This window comes from Saccopteryx leptura, chromosome X, assembly GCF_036850995.1.
Source record: "Saccopteryx leptura isolate mSacLep1 chromosome X, mSacLep1_pri_phased_curated, whole genome shotgun sequence".
NCBI classification, from domain to species: Eukaryota; Metazoa; Chordata; class Mammalia; order Chiroptera; family Emballonuridae; genus Saccopteryx; species Saccopteryx leptura.
Genome location: NC_089516.1, coordinates 107,879,729 through 107,897,218, shown reverse-complemented (window position 1 = coordinate 107,897,218; position 17,490 = coordinate 107,879,729).

Here is a 17,490-nt window from a genome sequence, read left to right as displayed (position 1 = left end):
GCAAAGCAAAGCAAACACACGGAATCCCAATGAGAAGCCTGTAGAAAAGCCTGACAGAGTGATGTGAATAGAAACATCTAAAATGGGGTCACTAATGTCAAAGAGACTCAAAATTAGAGTCAGGAGGCTATTATGGAAGTCAAACTTACCCACACCAACACGTGGTTGAGAACTGAACTTTTGTACTTTTGTGCTTTTCATAGAAGCTCATCTTGGAACTTGTGTTCCTGTTTCCATGCCAACACATATCTCAGAGTCTCACCACACCTGGACCTGATCAAACCTTTGTGAACTTGTTATTAAGCCATGTTAGACATCCACTAGAAAAAGTTTTCTTTGTTACAAATTGTGATTTTTATAAGATCTGGCTTTCTTTGTTTTAGGTTTTCTCCTGAATCTGTGACTCTCAGGTTCTAATATAAGACCCCAAATAAACTTTTGTTGTATTTTTCAGCCTCAGTTTTTTCATATTCGACAATGGGCACCTATGTTTCCACATCTATCCATCTTTTCAAGAAACTGGAGGATGCTTTCCTAGAGCTTTCCATCATTGTTAAGGCTCTTTAACCTTACAACTTTCTTGTTATAAGTAGTTTCCATTTTCAGGATCCATGACACTCCTCTCTCTGCCCCCTACAACTAAAACTGACTCTGGTCTCTTGTTACCATGACTACAAATACTCTCCTTTGAAATGGTAAATGGCTCAGAAGATTATGAAGTACAGATCACCTTGGATTCCCAATTCTACACAAGGGTAAGTACCTAGGAAACCAGGATTGATACAAACCAAAGTGTTTTATATCTGAGAACTGATGCCTCCATTGCTATGCTTCACTCAGTATCCTTTAATCTGCCCCGCTAAAATCATAGTCTATCTGCCTCACACTGGTAGGATCCTGAGAGTTCTTCAAACTAAGATCCAACAATTTTGACACAACTCATTTTATTAGAATAACTTGTTAATTGTGATAGCCCTTTCTTATCAATCCTATTTCCTGGACACTCAACCTGGATCACTGGTTATATATTTGAATCACCCTTTAGTCTTCTGTTTCCTTTCCAGGACTGACTTGATTGAGCCCTTTCTTGTTATGTGCCCAGTTTCTGGCCCTGACTCCTGCCTGCCTCAATCTACTTCTGCTTTTCCTTCTATGCTTTCTCAGCAATGATCATAGCACATCTCATGTTCTCATCTCTTCTCTTTCAAGTTCAGGCTTCCCACTGTATGTACCTTGACCATCTACCTGTCATACCTGCCTTAGTCCACTCCAAACGAGGTTCAATTCTGCTTTCTGGTCACCTGGATGATAAAGATGATTTCATCATTTTATAAAAATTGTAAAGTAAAAGATGGTGCTGCAGATACTTTTTTTTTAAGTAAGAGGAGGGTAAATAGGGAGACAGGTTCTCACATGCTCCCCAACAGGGATCCACCCGGTAACCCCTGTCTGGAGTGGATGCTTGAATCAACCGAGCTATCCTTAGTGCCTGGGGTCAACACTCGGATCAATTGAGCCAATGGCTGTGAGAGGGGAAGAGAGAGAGAAGTAGGAGAAGAAAAGGGAGAGAAGCAGATGGTTGTTCTACATGTGTGCCCTTGACTAGGGATTGAACCCATGCCTGGCCAACACTTTATCCACTGAGCCAATCTGCCAGGGCTTTGCAGATACTTTTTTAAAACAGCAATTCAGACTACCTGTTTTCTTGATCCAGTAAACACATACCAGTGAAATCAGTGAAGATAGGAATTTTTAAAAGGTATAATATAGTTAACAATTCAAATAAATCCCTTTGATCCTGAGACAGTTCAAACATGTTATTTTCCTGTCAGCATGCACAACCAGGTGCCTCCACTCTCTGGTTCATGTTAACTGCATTGGGCTTGTTTTTGAGAATTGTCCCAATTCCTTTCCCTGCCTTATTTATATTTCTAAAAACAAGATTATCATTTGAATTACATCTAAAAACAACTTATCTTGTTCCATTTGAGGCAGAGCTGAAAAAGGGGACTGGGCACTTTGTGGGGCAAGTCCCGCTGGGTATGCCTCCCTGCCTTACCCCTTCTCAGATGCATTTATCCAAATGAAATCACATTAAGGTGAACATCAAAGGCATTCTTGAGGGGCTGGGCAGACAAAAAAACATGGACCCTGGAGGGCTTGTGTAGAAATTGGAAGAGAAACATGATTTCAGTTGGGGATGGTAGTTTAAAGATTGGACTTTCAAGTGCAGATGGTCTGTATGTAATTCTCAGCTAAGGAGTTCTCATTAGCTTCCCCATCATTCCACACTCCACTGCTTCCCTAGTGGGCCGGCCACTGTTCTGCCCACTTTGCAGAAAAGTAATCTATAATTGGGCAACTTTGGTGAAGTAAGAGCCCCAATAATTAATGGTACATCTATATAATGGAATCTAAGCTTATATGAAAAAAAATAAAGTAAATCCATTTTCAATGATATAAAATAAATCCAAGAAATATTGCACAAAGTAAAAAGAGGAAGAGGTTTATATATGTGTCTATATCAAGATGCAATTTATATTTGAAAACTCCCTGACTATATATCATATGTGAATATAAGGGCATTAAAGGAAGGTGGGTGTGGGTAGGTGGAGGTGGGAAAAGGGAAGATAATGCGGATGAAAAGAGACTTTGCTTACTGAGAAAACCAAAAGAAACAAAGAACTGGGAACCAAGCATAGCTTTCAGTGGAAAAAATTTAAAGTGGCCTCTGCCTAATTAGATGATTCCCTTGACATAAGGTAAGGTTTTTTTTAACCTGGACACTATAGAGATTTTGGGATGGATAGTTCTTTGTTGTAGTGGGATGTTGTGTGCATTGTAGGATGTTTAGCAACATCCCTACCTTCTGTCCAGTAGCTGCCAGTAACACAACACCCTAAGTTATAACAACCAAAGTTTTGTGAAATATTGCCTGGAAGGTAAAATCACCAACATAGGGTTTCCATGAAAATAATTCAGCAGTGCCTTATAAAAGACAATACCTTCATGCTCATATGCACCCCCTTTTTGACACATGATTTGATCTTTACAAGCAGAAGAGCCCAAATGAGTGATTATAATTATTAAGTAGGTAGAGGCTTGAGCCAATAGTTTTATCTTAACTGGGTGACACAAGGGTTAATGTATAGTGAACCTTTACTAAGTATTCCCAGGTTTGAAACTCAGTTCCAATTATTTGCAAGAGATTCTGAAAGTTCATGACACATAGTTATTTGTCAGTGTTTTGGGGCATGAAATTGTACCATGTCCTCTCTCTGGATGGTGTATGGAAATGAGTCACTTAGCTAGTGAGTGACTCTAGCTGATCACTCACCAAAGACATCATTTTCCTTTTCTTTAAGTGCCTGAATCTTAACAGGGTTTTGCTGTTTGTTATTGGAAATAGATGATACAGTAATTTTTTAGAATTGGGTGGGGGTGTGGAGGAGGTAATCTATCTTTTTTTTTTTTTTGTACTTTTACACTTTGTACTTTGCTGTACAAAGAATTCCAAATTGCAAGTAATGGTAATGAAAGTGATCTAAAAATATGGTGGCTTATATTACTGGTAGAATTTAAGAACTTTATGAATTATTTTATTTAGACTTATATTTATAAGATTCTTAAGGACCCAAAGGATTCCGTTAAAATTTATAGTCATACTTCACTATTATGGGGATATTATACACTATAATTATATTCATAGATTTAGAAACCTGCTAAGATCTCAAGATATAACCCTCAAGAATTTCAAGGACATCCTAAAATTTAATCAGATGTGCACCTTACTCTCCACATCCCAAGTCAAATTTCAACCAGCTGGAGGACTGCATTTGTCCTTGGTGTCATCAAACCTTCTTTACCATGTTAATGAACACATATATTCTCAATGTAATATTCAGATTATGTAACTTCCCTCTTCTTAAGCACGTAGTATACTGATCCTATAGCATGTCAAATCCAAACAATAATCTTGTTTATGAGTAAACTTGTAGGTTTAGCATGAAAAGTCTATACTCCATAACTTTCCATCTCTTAATTTTCTGATCATTCTCACTGAGTTCTTCACTGTGACCTCTTTTGCCTAAAACTAGGTTCTTTTCTACTACTATTCCACATTGCTTATCAAGCCAAGAGAAGCCCAATTAAAGATCCTCATTTACTTCCTTTCTGCCATATCATATTACTTCTTGCCTTACACATTCTATTAAAGACTTACCAGTACTACCATGAAATTGCCATGTGGTATGTAAACTAAAAGAATATACTTTGTTGAATCAGACAGACCTGAGTTTGAATCTATCTCTGCTACTTCCCAAACGTGTGAGTGTGGGATTGAGCAAGTTACTTTATTCATCTCTACAATCCTATTGGTTTTGTTGTGAAGATTGTAAAAATTAATTTAATTTATTTTTATTTTTTTAAAAAAATTTTTTTAGCTAGTGAAATAGTCAAACAGACAGACAGGAAGGAGAGAGATGAGAAGCATCAACTCATAGTTGTGGCACCTTAGTTGTTCATTGATTGCTTCTCATACATGCCTTGACCAGGGGGCTCTAGCTGAGCCAGTGACTCCTTGCTCAAGTCAGTGACATTGGACTCAATCTAGTGACCTTGGGCTTCAAGCCAGCACCCTTGGGCTCAAGCCAGCAACCACGAGGTCCTTCAATGATCCCATGCTCAAGCCAGAGACCTTGGTGTTTCAAACTTGGAACATCAGGATCCTAGGTTGACAGTGTATCCACTGTACCAACAGGTTGAAAATTGAATTTATCACCTGCTGCCCAACTGCCCCCCCACACTTGCCGCCTCAAACTGACTTAACTTTTCATTTTCCTCACCATCCTCTTTTCAGTAAGCATCATCGAGAAGCTTATTTCAGAAACCTGCATCACAAAGTCCTATCAGTTCTATGACCTTTTTTCTCATATATACTCCATACCTCTATCCACACTATTACCATTTCTCCTTCATATTTTACCCAGAACACTACATTAGCCTTCTGACTGGTCTTCCTCCTTTTACCCTCCATTTCCCCCATTGATTCTTCTCATAGTTTTCAAGGTAATCTTTTAAAATATGTTAATTAGATTATGTTCATTACCTGTTTAAAGCCTTCCAATAGCTTCTACTTGAATTTAGGATACAAACCACATTTTGCGTCATGGCCTTGAAGAGCAAATGTAATTTATCCCCAGACTATCTTTCTAGCCTAGTTTTATATTACTTCTCTATATCTCACACCAACTCCCAATTGTTGGATTGTAAGTGGTCTCCCTGCTTCCACTCTTACCCACTTTCAATCCATTCTTCAAACAGCAGCCGGAGTTACCTTAGAATGCATAAATAATAAAGAAGCAAAATATTTCTATACCTACCAATCCTATCTCTAAAGCATACTTTGACTTCATCAACTTCTTTCCATTTGCATCCTGATCCAAGCCATCATTGTCTTTCACAGGAATTGCTACAATAGTATTGTAGAATTGGGCACCTGAAACCTGTATGTTAATCAGTGCCATACCAATAAATTCAGTTTTTAAAAAAGAATTTCTACAGTAAATTTTTAATTGTCTTTCTACTGCTTGATTTGACCCAACCAGATCATTCCCTACATAGTAACTAGGGTGATACTTTGGTAAGTTCAATGCAATCATCTCTCTCCTATAGTGAAGATCCTCCAGTAGCTTCCCATTGCTTCAAATAATCAGTACAACTGAATGATTAACAAATTGGGCTCTGGAAAAAAAAAGACTGGCTAGATTATTGGCTATAGAACCTTGGAAAAGTGACCCCTCTGAGATTCAGTTTACTCACCTACAAAAGAGAACAATAAGGTTATTTGTGAATCTTACACATAATATACGTTCAGTAAAAATGATTTTTTATCACTGTTGATAAACAATTCAAAATATTCAAATAGGGCTCACAGTGTCATGCAAGATCTCATCCCTATTTACCTCTGCAGCTTCCTTTTCTGTCTTTCCCCTTATGCTCACAATGTTCTACCATGTTGGCCATCTTTCAGGCTCTTAGAGTAGGCCAGTAGTTCTCACACTTAAGTTAGGATCAGAATCCTCTGGAGGGCTTGTTAAAACACAGATGGCTGAGTCCCACTCCCAGAGTTGCTGTTTCAGGAGGTCTAGGTTGGGGCCTGAGAACTTCTATCTCTAACAAGTTCCCAGATGTTGCCAATGTTGATGGCCTGGGAACCACACTTTGGAAACAACTGTAATAGCATTCTTTCTTGCCTCAGAGCCTTCCAAACACATACAAACCTTTATCCTAAACATACACCAAATCTAAAACTTTAACAGTCCTTTATATAAAAGTCTTTCTTTTACCTTTCAGACCAAGTTTAATACTCTTGATATATGTTTTCATAGCATGAATAATATTTGTAATTAATTATTTGAGTAATTATTTTTTAACTTAAAAAATATATGCCAGACTGGTTCATAAAGGCAAGGTTCCTGTATGTTGTCTTCAAGTTTAAGTCTCTAGAGCCACGCCTATTGCTTTGCTCATAGTGGGCACTCAAAAATTCTCGTTGAATGAATTTTTAATAAACACTTGTATTCTATATGTTAAAAACAATGGTTAAAGTTTACTTAAAGATGTTTGCCTTCACAAATATTCAACAGTCTTTCCTTTTTTTTCCTGAGACTAGCACAATTTGCTTGTCATTTCTCTTATCAGTGCCTTGTTGGGCACAGATTCTTTCGTCTTTCCACAGGCCCCAATCAAATACAGGGCTTTCTATTCTAGTCATCTCTTAAAATCACCTGAAGAGCTTTACAAAAGCTACCAGGTCCCATCTCTGACCGACTGAGTTAGAATTTCTACATTTTAAAACAGATTTTCTGTATATTTTTAAAAATTTTCTACAAAGGATTCTGATGCACAGTAAGAGTTGAAAACATTGTACATGAACGGATCTATCTCTAGAGGTAAAAGTAGCTGTGTACATGTTGGTGGCTCTGCAACAATACCAGGACCATGGTTGGTATTCATCTGATACATTCTGAAAAAGTAAACATTTATTTTGCTGCCTTTGTTACATTATAAGCTCCTATAACTGTGTTTCTCAAACTGTGATCTGTATACCTCTGCATCAGTATGGCCTGGTGTTTTGTCAAACATGCATGTTCCTGGGCCTAACCTCAACCTCACTGATTCAGAATCTTAGGAGGTAAGTGAAAGTCAGGGCCAGGAATCTGGGTAATTTCACACTAGTTTCCTTGGTGATTCTGATGCACAATAATGTAGAAGTACCACAGTGCTAAAAAATGGTAGGGCATACACACACTGTGGAAAACAACCTAGAGTTTTCTCAAAAAATGAAAAATGAAACTGTCTTATGACCCAGAGATTCCACTTCTAGGTATATATTTGAAGAAACCAAAATCACCAATTTAAAACAATATATGCACCCCTATGTTCATTGCAGCATTATTTAAAGTAGCCAAGCTATGGAAGCAACTCAAGTGCTCATCAATAGACAAGTGGATGAAAAGGCTATGGTACATTTACACAATGAACTACTGCGCAGTTATAAAAATACCCCACAATATCTTACCATTTGCTACAGCATGGATGGACTTACAATATATTATACTAAGCTAAATACACCAATCAGAGAAAGAAAATTATAACATAATTTTGCTTATGTGTATAATCTAAAAAAAAAACCCCTGTAAATGAACAAATAAAACAGAAATAGACCCAGGGATACAGAGAACAGACTGATGGTTTCCAGAGGAGAAGGGGGTCAGGGGACTGGCTAAAAAAGTGAAGGGAATGAGAAGTAGAGAATATTAGTTATAAAGTAGTCATGAGGAAGTAAAGTGCAGCATAGGAATGTAGTAAATAATATTTGATAACTATGTATGGTGCCAGTTTGGGACTGAAAATTTAGGGGGAACACTTTGTAAAGTATAGGATTATCTAACCACTATGCAGTGCACTGGAAACTGATACAAAATAATATTGAATGCAAACTGTAATTTAAAAATTTTATAATTTAAAAAATAAATACAAATAAAGAGTAGTAGGAAATAGAAAATAAGCAATCTTCTAGCTCTACATTGAAATCTGAATGCACATATTCAAAGGTTATAAATTAAATAAATTAATAATACCAGAATAAATACTAGCCTTCTGATTGTAGAAAGCTGTAATTTCCAATTCACATGGAAGTATGTTTGAGAAGGCATATTGGCAGTCATTTTTTTTAGTATGTAACTTTTTAGTTTATTTATATTTTTAGTTGATTGAATTTATTGGGGTGACATTGGTTAATAAAGTTATACGGGTTTCAGGTGTACAATTCTATAATACATCATCTGTGTATTGTATTATGTTTTCACCACACAAAGTCAAGTCTCCCTCCATCACCATTTACCTTCTTCTACCTCGCCCCACCCCCTTCACGCTTGTAAACACCATACTGTTGTCTGTGTCTGTGAAGTTATTTCTTTGCTTAATCTGTTCACCTTACATTTAGTCCCCAATCTCTTTCCACTCTGACAGCTGTCAGTCTGTTTTCTGTATCTATGAGTCTGTTTCTATTTTGTTTGTTAGTTTATTTTGTTCATTAGATTGCACATATAATTGAAATCATATGGTACTTGACTTTCTCTGGCTGGCTTATTTCAAGCATAATACTCTCTAGGTCCATCCATGCTATAGCAAAAGGCAGTCATTTGAAGATAGAGGGCTGGTGAGAAAAAAATGGCTGCCCACTAACCACTATCTTTCGGTAGTAAAAAAGAAGATGTGTAAACAGAGTAAAAGCAGGGAGCAACAAAGAAGAGCAGATTCCATAAGTAAATCTACCAATTCATAGCAGCTGAGATTTGAACTTTGATATACCAAGTCCAAGATCTTATACTTTTAAATCCTGTAGCAACAGTTCTCAAACTTCAGTATGCATCAGAATTACTTGAAAGCATGTTAAAACACAGATTCTTGGGACTCACCCCTCAGGATTTCTGATTAACTAAGTCTCCTGTAGGGCTTGAGACCGCATTTTTAATACATTTTCAGGTGACATTGATACCACTGGTCTGGAGATCACATTTTAAAATCTAATATGATCTGTAGCATTCATGCTTTTTTTCATATTGTTGCTTCTTCCTGGTCTGCCTTTGACCTCCATCAATGACAGTGGATCCTGACCATCCTTCAAAGCAGAGCTCAAATGCAGCCTTCCCTGATTTTCATGTCCTCCACTTGCAAGAGCTGTGATTTTTTCTGTGGCTATGTGATAGGATTGGGGTTGGTTAATAATTCTGGAATATGAAGGAGTAATGAGTTCAGAAAGGGAGGGCTCTAAAGTTTGCAAAGATATTTTCCCAGTGAGTTCTGTACACTGCAGTTGTGGTTACTCTAAAGTCATTGTAAACTGGGTGACTACAAAACAAAACCCTTAATGCTTGGATCTCAGATTGGTTAGAAGAATGAATCTAAGCCATTCAGCAAACGTGACTCAAGAAGAGAACTGGCAATCATTTTCAGTCATGGGACTAGAAGAAAGAGTAGATAAAAGAACTGGATAAGTGAATATGCACAGAAATGGAATGATGGAAATAATAGCACCTACTGAGGAGGCTTTCTCTGACCAAAGTCAAAGGAGAATGCCCTAATAGAGTATGCCTGGAAAAGAATATTATAATGGGGAAGAATGGAGGGCAGGACAGATTTGAGGGCCGTAACACATGAGATCTGTTTAGGGTCTGAGCATAGGTAATAAGAGACAGAGCTTGAATTTTTACTTAATTCTACCTCACTCTAAATACCACATATATAACCTCAATAGCATGGTTACTCAAAGGGTGGTCTATGACCCACTGGCATTAGAATCACTTAGAGAACTTAATAAAGTTGTAGATCCCTAGGTCTTTTCACCAGAGATTCTAATTCAATAGGTTTAGTGTAAAGCCTAGAAATCTGAATCTTAGTAAGTTGCTCCACATGACTGGTGTAGATGATGGATGAAACAGACATTGACAATATCAACATCTATTCCACCTCACATAAAGACAAAGGATGCTTAATTTGCAGAAAAAAAATGTATTGGAAGTGAAAAGTGGACTGGACACTGGAAAAATGACTCTGGGGCAAAAGAGCTCAAGAGGTAGATTTTAAGGAAGAATGTTATTTTTTAAATAAAATATATACATTTATTCATACATACATACATTTAACAAGGATGAAAGAGGGCTCAAAAAATAAATAAAAAACAGAACAAATGATGCCAACTGTTTATCAAATAAATAACATAGCACAACACATTGAAAGCAGACTGAAGAGTGGTAACTTTGCCAAGTACTTTTTGAATATATTATTTTGACTATGCAACCTCAAGTTAAAGACATTTAGAAATAGAAGTACTATACTCTAAGAAGTAAGTTGGTTTTTCATAGAAATAAAATTAGCAATACTGAAGTTATTTTATATGTATTCTGGGATTGAGCAAATTAGTAAATATATTGTGGATAATGAGAGTCAGCTTTCTCAGTGTCATCAAACAAATTACAATGAGGAACTCTGAAGTATAGGACTGGAATCAGTATGAACTCAATGTTTTAAACATATATACAAATAGCTAGAGTAATAAAGATGTATCTGTGAATATATATACATACTTATATTCTTTAGTTTTGTCTACCAAGAGGGCCTAGAAGCAGGGATACCCATAACAGTGAGCAAACCAAGTGCCAAAGAAAGCTGAGGCATGGCCTACAGCCCAGCACAGTTTAAGAAAGAATTTTGAAAGCAGAACATATTTTTATTATTATTTTATTTATTTTAGATATAAACAGGGAGAGAGAGAGAGGAACATCAATTTGTTACTGTATGTGCCCTGGCTGGGTATTGAACAGGCACCCTCTGTACTTTGGTATGATGCTCTAACCAACTGAGCTATCTGGCCAGGGTGAAAACAAAACCTGTTGCAAGAAGAAGTGGTCACCTGAGAAATTCATGAATTTATTATTACTGGAGATGTCAACAGTAGAAGTGATAGAGGCACTTTTTAGGCTGTGGAAGATCAATATTTCTCAACATAGATAATGATCCAGTTGGATCCTAACCATCTAAGGGACCTTTTACCAATGTAGATTGGGCTTTATCTAAAACCCACTGAATCAAAATTTTGGGGATGGTGCCTAGGGATGAGCATTTTTAAGAAGCTACCCAGGGAACTCTGATACAGTTGGACTATGGCTCACAAGTTGAGAAAAACTGGTAAAGAAGTTAAGTGTATGTGCTTTGCATGAAACAAAAGTAAGTTAAAATTTTTAGACAAATATCTCATCTAATCCAGCGTTGTGAGTAAATTCAGTTGGAGGTGAACAAGAGACTGAATGAGGGAGATAGGAACAATTTTGGCACATTGTAAGTGAACGTTTCTCCCTTACAATTTGGCATGGATGGACTAGTAGTGGTGGTTAAGCATTTGTATTTTTTAATCTTCCCAGAGGATTCCAAATGTATTGCAAATGCTGAGAACCACTATGAACAAATACAGTGGTAACTTGAGATACGAACAGACCAACATACGACATTTTTTTTTTTAAGATATGAGCTGCGGAGGAAAAAAGATGGCAGCGGAGTAGGCGGATGCACAGACGCCCAGCTCTCACCACCAAACTGGAATACAAATCAATTTAGGAAAAATCAGCATGAAAAACCAACTCTGAACTGCAAGAACGGCTCTCAAAAACCAAGGAGCAAAGAGGAAATCACAGGAGTCCTGGTAGGGAGCCCCTGAACCTCATCTGCTTGCCAGAACAGAGGGGGTGGGGTGGGGCTGAGAGCCCAGAGAGGATCTCAGAGGGAGGGGAGCAGAAACAACTGCTCACAGCCACTTGCCTGGCGACCAGGGAGTGAGGTGCATTGAAAGGATCAGCTTATCTCCCAGGTGGAGAGGACAGGGAGAGGGACAGACTGTGAGGGGATAAGGAATGCAGGAGAGTAGCTAAAAGGGCTGACTCATCCGTACTGGAGGTGGCCATAGCTGGGGAGGGACTGAACCTTTCACAAAACAGAGCTGAAGTGCTTCCGGATCAGAGACCTCCGGACATCTCTCCAGCTCCAATCAGCGCAACAAGACACAGCTGAAAACAAGAAGTGGGGAGGAGGGGCAGTAACTCAGGTCTCTATGAAGATCTGAGATACACCTCCCCCTACTGAAGCTGAGAAAACACCCTGCCCCCAGTGAGTCTAGCTGGCTAAAGAGGCCTTCAGAGTCTCAGGTTACACCCACCGCATTCCTGGATACAGTTTCAAGGAAGACCCCTGCTGATATCAGTAAACAAGACTATCACCTGCTAAGAAAACAAACAAATCAAGACTTCAAAGCTGCCCAAATCCAAAAGTGGATTACAGATAACAGCTGATATCAACCAAAGAAGACCTAGAAATAACACAACTGAAAACTGGAGGCAGACAACACCAAGCCTAGACTCAACCAACTCTACAAATAAAACAAACAAATAAAAGAGGATGAGAAGACAAAGGAGTGCAATCCAAATGAAACCACAAGAGACACCTTCGAGAGATGAACTGAGTGATATGGAAATAATCAAACTTCCAGATGCGGAGTTCAAAATAATGATTGTAAGGATGCTTAGGGATCTTAGAACAACAATGGAGGGGCAGTTTGAAAACCTAAATAAAGAAATAGCAAGTATAAAAAAGAATCAGTTGGAGACGACATACACAATATCAGAAATAAAGACCACAATGGAAGGAATTAAAAACAGGATAGATAGAGCAGAGGATTGAATCAGCGAGTTAGAGGACAACTGGAATGAAGGCATGAAAGCAGAGAAGAAAAAAGAAAAAAAGACTCAAAAAGTCAGAAGAAACTCTTAGAGAGCTCTGTGACAACATGAAGAGAAATAACATCCGCATCATAGGGGTTCCTGAAGAAGAAGAAAAAGAACAAGGGATAGAGACTTTGATCAATCATATCATAGCTGAAAACTTCCCTAAATGAATGCAAGAGAAACTCTCACAAATCCAATAAGCACAGAGGACTCCATTAAAGAGAAATCCAAAGAAACCTACACCAAGACACATCATAATTAAAATACCAAAGCTAAGCGATAAAGAGAAAATACTAAAAGCTGCAAGAGAAAAAAAAAGTCACCTACAAAGGAGCCCCCATAAGGATGACATCCGACTTCTAAACAGAAACACTTGAGGCCAGAAGGGAATGGCAAGAAATATTCAAAGTAATGCAGAAGAAGAACCTACAACCAAGACTACTTTATCCAGCAAGGCTATCATTTAAAATCGAAGGAGAAATAAAAAGCTTCCCAGACAAAAAACAACTCAAGGAATTCATTACAACCAAACCAATGCTGCAGGAAATATTAAGGGGCCTGGTGTAAACAGATCAAAGTGGGAAAAGAATACAGCAAAAAAAAAAAAAAAAAAAAAAAAAAAAAGGAATACACCTTTAAAGAAGAAAATGGCAATAAACAACTACATATCAATAATAACCTTAAATGTAAATGGATTAAATGATCCAATCAAAAGACATAGGGTAGCTGTGTGGATAAGAAAACAGGACCCATACATATGTTATCTACAAGAGACACACCTTAGAACAAAAGACACACATAGATTGAAGGTAAAAGGATGGAAAAAAACGTTTCATGCAAACGGAAATGAAAAAAAGCTGAGGTAGCAATACTTATATCAGACAAATTGGACTTTAAAACAAAGGATATAGTAAGAGATAAAGAAGGCCACTACATAATGATAAAGGGAGTAACCCAACAGGAAGATATAACTATTATAAATATCTATGCACCTAATATAGGAGCACCTAAATATATAAAGCAGACTTTGATGGACTTAAAGAGCGAGATCAACAGCAATACTATAATAGTAGGGGATTTCAATACCCCACTAACATCACTAGATAGATCCTCAAGAAAGAAAATGAACAAAGAAACAGCAGACTTATTGGAAACACTACATCAACTCGATTTAATAGATATCTTCAGAACCTTTCACCCTAAAGCAGCAGAATATACATTCTTTTCAAGTGCTCATGGTACATTCTCTAGGATAGACCACATGTTAGGGCACAAAAGTGGTCTCAACAAATTTAAGAAGACTGAAATCATATCAAGCACTTTCTCCGATCACAACGGCATGAAACTAGAAATGAATCACAACAGAAAAGCTCAAAAATTCTCAAACACATAGAAACTAAATAGCAGCTTGTTAAATAATGAATGGATTAAGAATGAGATCAAAGAAGAAATAAAAAAATTCCTAGAAACGAATGACAATGAGCATACAACAACTCAAAATTTATGGGACACAGCGAAAGCAGTGCTGAGAGGGAAGTTCATAGCACTACAGGCACACTTTCAGAAGCTAGAGAAAGCTCAAATAAACAACTTAACCCTGCATCTAAAAGAATTAGAAAAAGAACAGCAAGTAAAGCCCAAATGTAGTAGAAGGAAGGAAATAATAAAGATCAGAGCAGAAATAAATGACATAGAGGCTAAAGAAACAATACAGAAGATCAATGAAACTAGGAGCTGGTTCTTTGAAAAGGTAAACAAGATTGATGAACCTTTAACTAGATTCACCAAGAAAAAGAGAGAGAGGACTCAAATAAATAAAATTAGAAATGAGAGAGGAGAAATAACAACTGACATAACAGAAATACAAAATATTATAAGAAAATACTATGAAGAACTGTATGCCAAAAAACTAGACAACCTAGATGAAATGGACAAATTCCTTGAAACATACAATCTTCCAAAATTCAATCTGGAAGAATGAGAAAACCTAAACAGACCGATTACAACAAAGGAGATCGAAACAGTTATCAAAAAACTTCCAACAAAGAAAAGTCCAGGGCCCGATGGATTCACAACAGAATTCTACCAAATATTCAAAGAAGAACTAACTCCTATCCTTCTCAAACTATTTCAAAAAATTCAAGAGGAAGGAAGACTTCCAAGCTCCTTTTATGAGGCGAGCATAATTCTGATTCCAAAACCAGGCAAAGACAACACAAAGAAAGAAAATTATAGGCCAATATCTCTGATGAATATAGATGCTAAAATCTTCAACAAAATATTAGCAAACCGGATCCAACAATATATGGAAAAAATCATACACCATGATCAAGCGGGATTTATTCTGGGGAGGCAAGGCTGGTACAATATTCGTAAATCAATCAATGTGATTCATCACATAAACAAAAAGAAGGAGAAAAACCACATGATAATTTCAGTAGATGCAGAAAAAGCATTTGATAAAATCCAGCACTCATTCATGATCAAAACTCTCAGCAAAGTGGGAATACAGGGAACATACCTGAACATGATAAAAGCCATCTATGAGAAACCCACAGCCAACATCATACTCAATGGGCAAAAATTAAAACAATACCCTTAAGATCAGGAACAAGGCAGGGGTGCCCCCTTTCACCACTCTTATTTAACACGGTCCTGGAAGTCCTAGCCACAGCTATCAGACAAGAAGAAGAAATAAAAGGAATTCAAGTGGGAAAAGAAGAAGTAAAACTATCATTATTTGCAGATGATATGATATTGTATATAGAAAACCCTAAAGTCTCAGTCAAAAAGCTACTGGACCTGATAAATGAATTCAGCAAAGTGGCAGGATATAAAATCAATACTCAGAAATCAGAGGCATTTTTATACACCAACAATGAACAGTCAGAAAGAGAAATTAAGGAAACAATCCCCTTTACAATTACAACCAAAAAAAATAAAGTACCTAGGAATAAACTTAACCAAGGAGACTAAAGACTTGTACTTGGAAAATTACAAAGCATTGATAAAAGAAATCAAGGAAGATACAAACAAGTGGAAGCATATACCGTGCTCATGGTTAGGAAGAATAAACATCATTAAAATGTCTATATTACCCAAAGCAATCTATAAATTCAATGCAATACCAATTAAAATACCAATGACATACCTCAAAGATATAGAACACATATTCCAAAAATTTATATGGAACCAAAAGAGAACACGAATAGCCTCAGCAATCTTAAAAAAGAAGAATAAAGTGGAAGGTATCACACTTCCTGATATGAAGTTATACTACAAGGCCATTGTACTCAAAACAGCCTGGTACTGGCATAAGAACAGGCATATAGATCAATGGAACAGAACAGAGAACCCAGAAATAAACCCACAGTTCTATGGACAACTGATATTTGACAAAGGAGGCAAGGAAATACAATTGAGTAAAGACAGCCTCTTTAACAAATGGTGTTGGGAAAATTGGACAGCTACCTGCAAAAAAATGAAACTAGATCACCAGCTTACACCACTCACAAAAATAAACTCAAAATGGATAAAAGACTTAAATGTAGGCCGTGAAACCATAAGCATCTTAGAAGAAAACATAGCCAGTAACTTCTCCGACATCTCTCAGAGCAATATATTTGATGATTTATCTCCATGGGGAAGTGAAATAAAAGACAGGATAAACAAATGGGACTATATCAAACTAAAAAGCTTTTGCATAGCTAAAGACAACAAGAACAGAATAAAAAGACAAACTACACAATGGGAGAACATATTTGACAATATGTCTGATAAGGGGTTAATAACCAAAATTTATAAAGAACTCATAAATCTCAACACCAGGAAGACAAACAATCCAATGCAAAAATGGGCAAAAGAGATGAATAGACACTTCTCCAAAGAGGACATACAGATGGCCAACAGGCATATGAAAAAATGTTCAACATCACTAATCATTAGAGAAATACAAATTAAAACCACAATGAGATATCACCTCACACCAGTCAGAATGGCGCTCATCAACAAAACAACACAGAATAAGTGCTGGCGAGGATGTGGAGAAAAGGGAACCCCCCTGCACTGCTGGTGGGAATGCAGACTGGTGCAGCCTCTGTGGAAAACAGTATGGAGATTCCTCAAAAAACTGAAAATCGAACTGCCTTTTGACCCAGCTATCCCACTTTTAGGAATATACCCCAAGGACACCATAGAACGGCTCGAAAAGGAGAAATGCACCCCCATGTTTGTGGCAGCATTGTTCACAATAGCGGACATCTGGAAACAACCCAAGTGTCCGTCAGAGGACGAGTGGATTAAAAAGCTTTGGCACATATATACTATGGAGAACTACTCAGCCATAAGAAATGATGACATCGGATCCTTTACAATAACATGGATGGATCTTGATAACATTACACGGAGTGAAATAAGTAAATCAGAAAAAAAACTAAGAACTACATGAATCCATACATAGAAGGGACATAAAAATGAGACTCAGAGACATGAACAAGAATGTGATGGCAATAGGGGTGGGGTTGGGGGTTGGGGGGAGGAGGGATGGGGTGAAGAAGGAGAGAGGGGTTGGGGGAGGGGAGGGGCACAAAGAAAACCCGATAGAAGGTGACAGAAGACAATTTAACTTTGGGGGAGGGGTATACAGCACAAT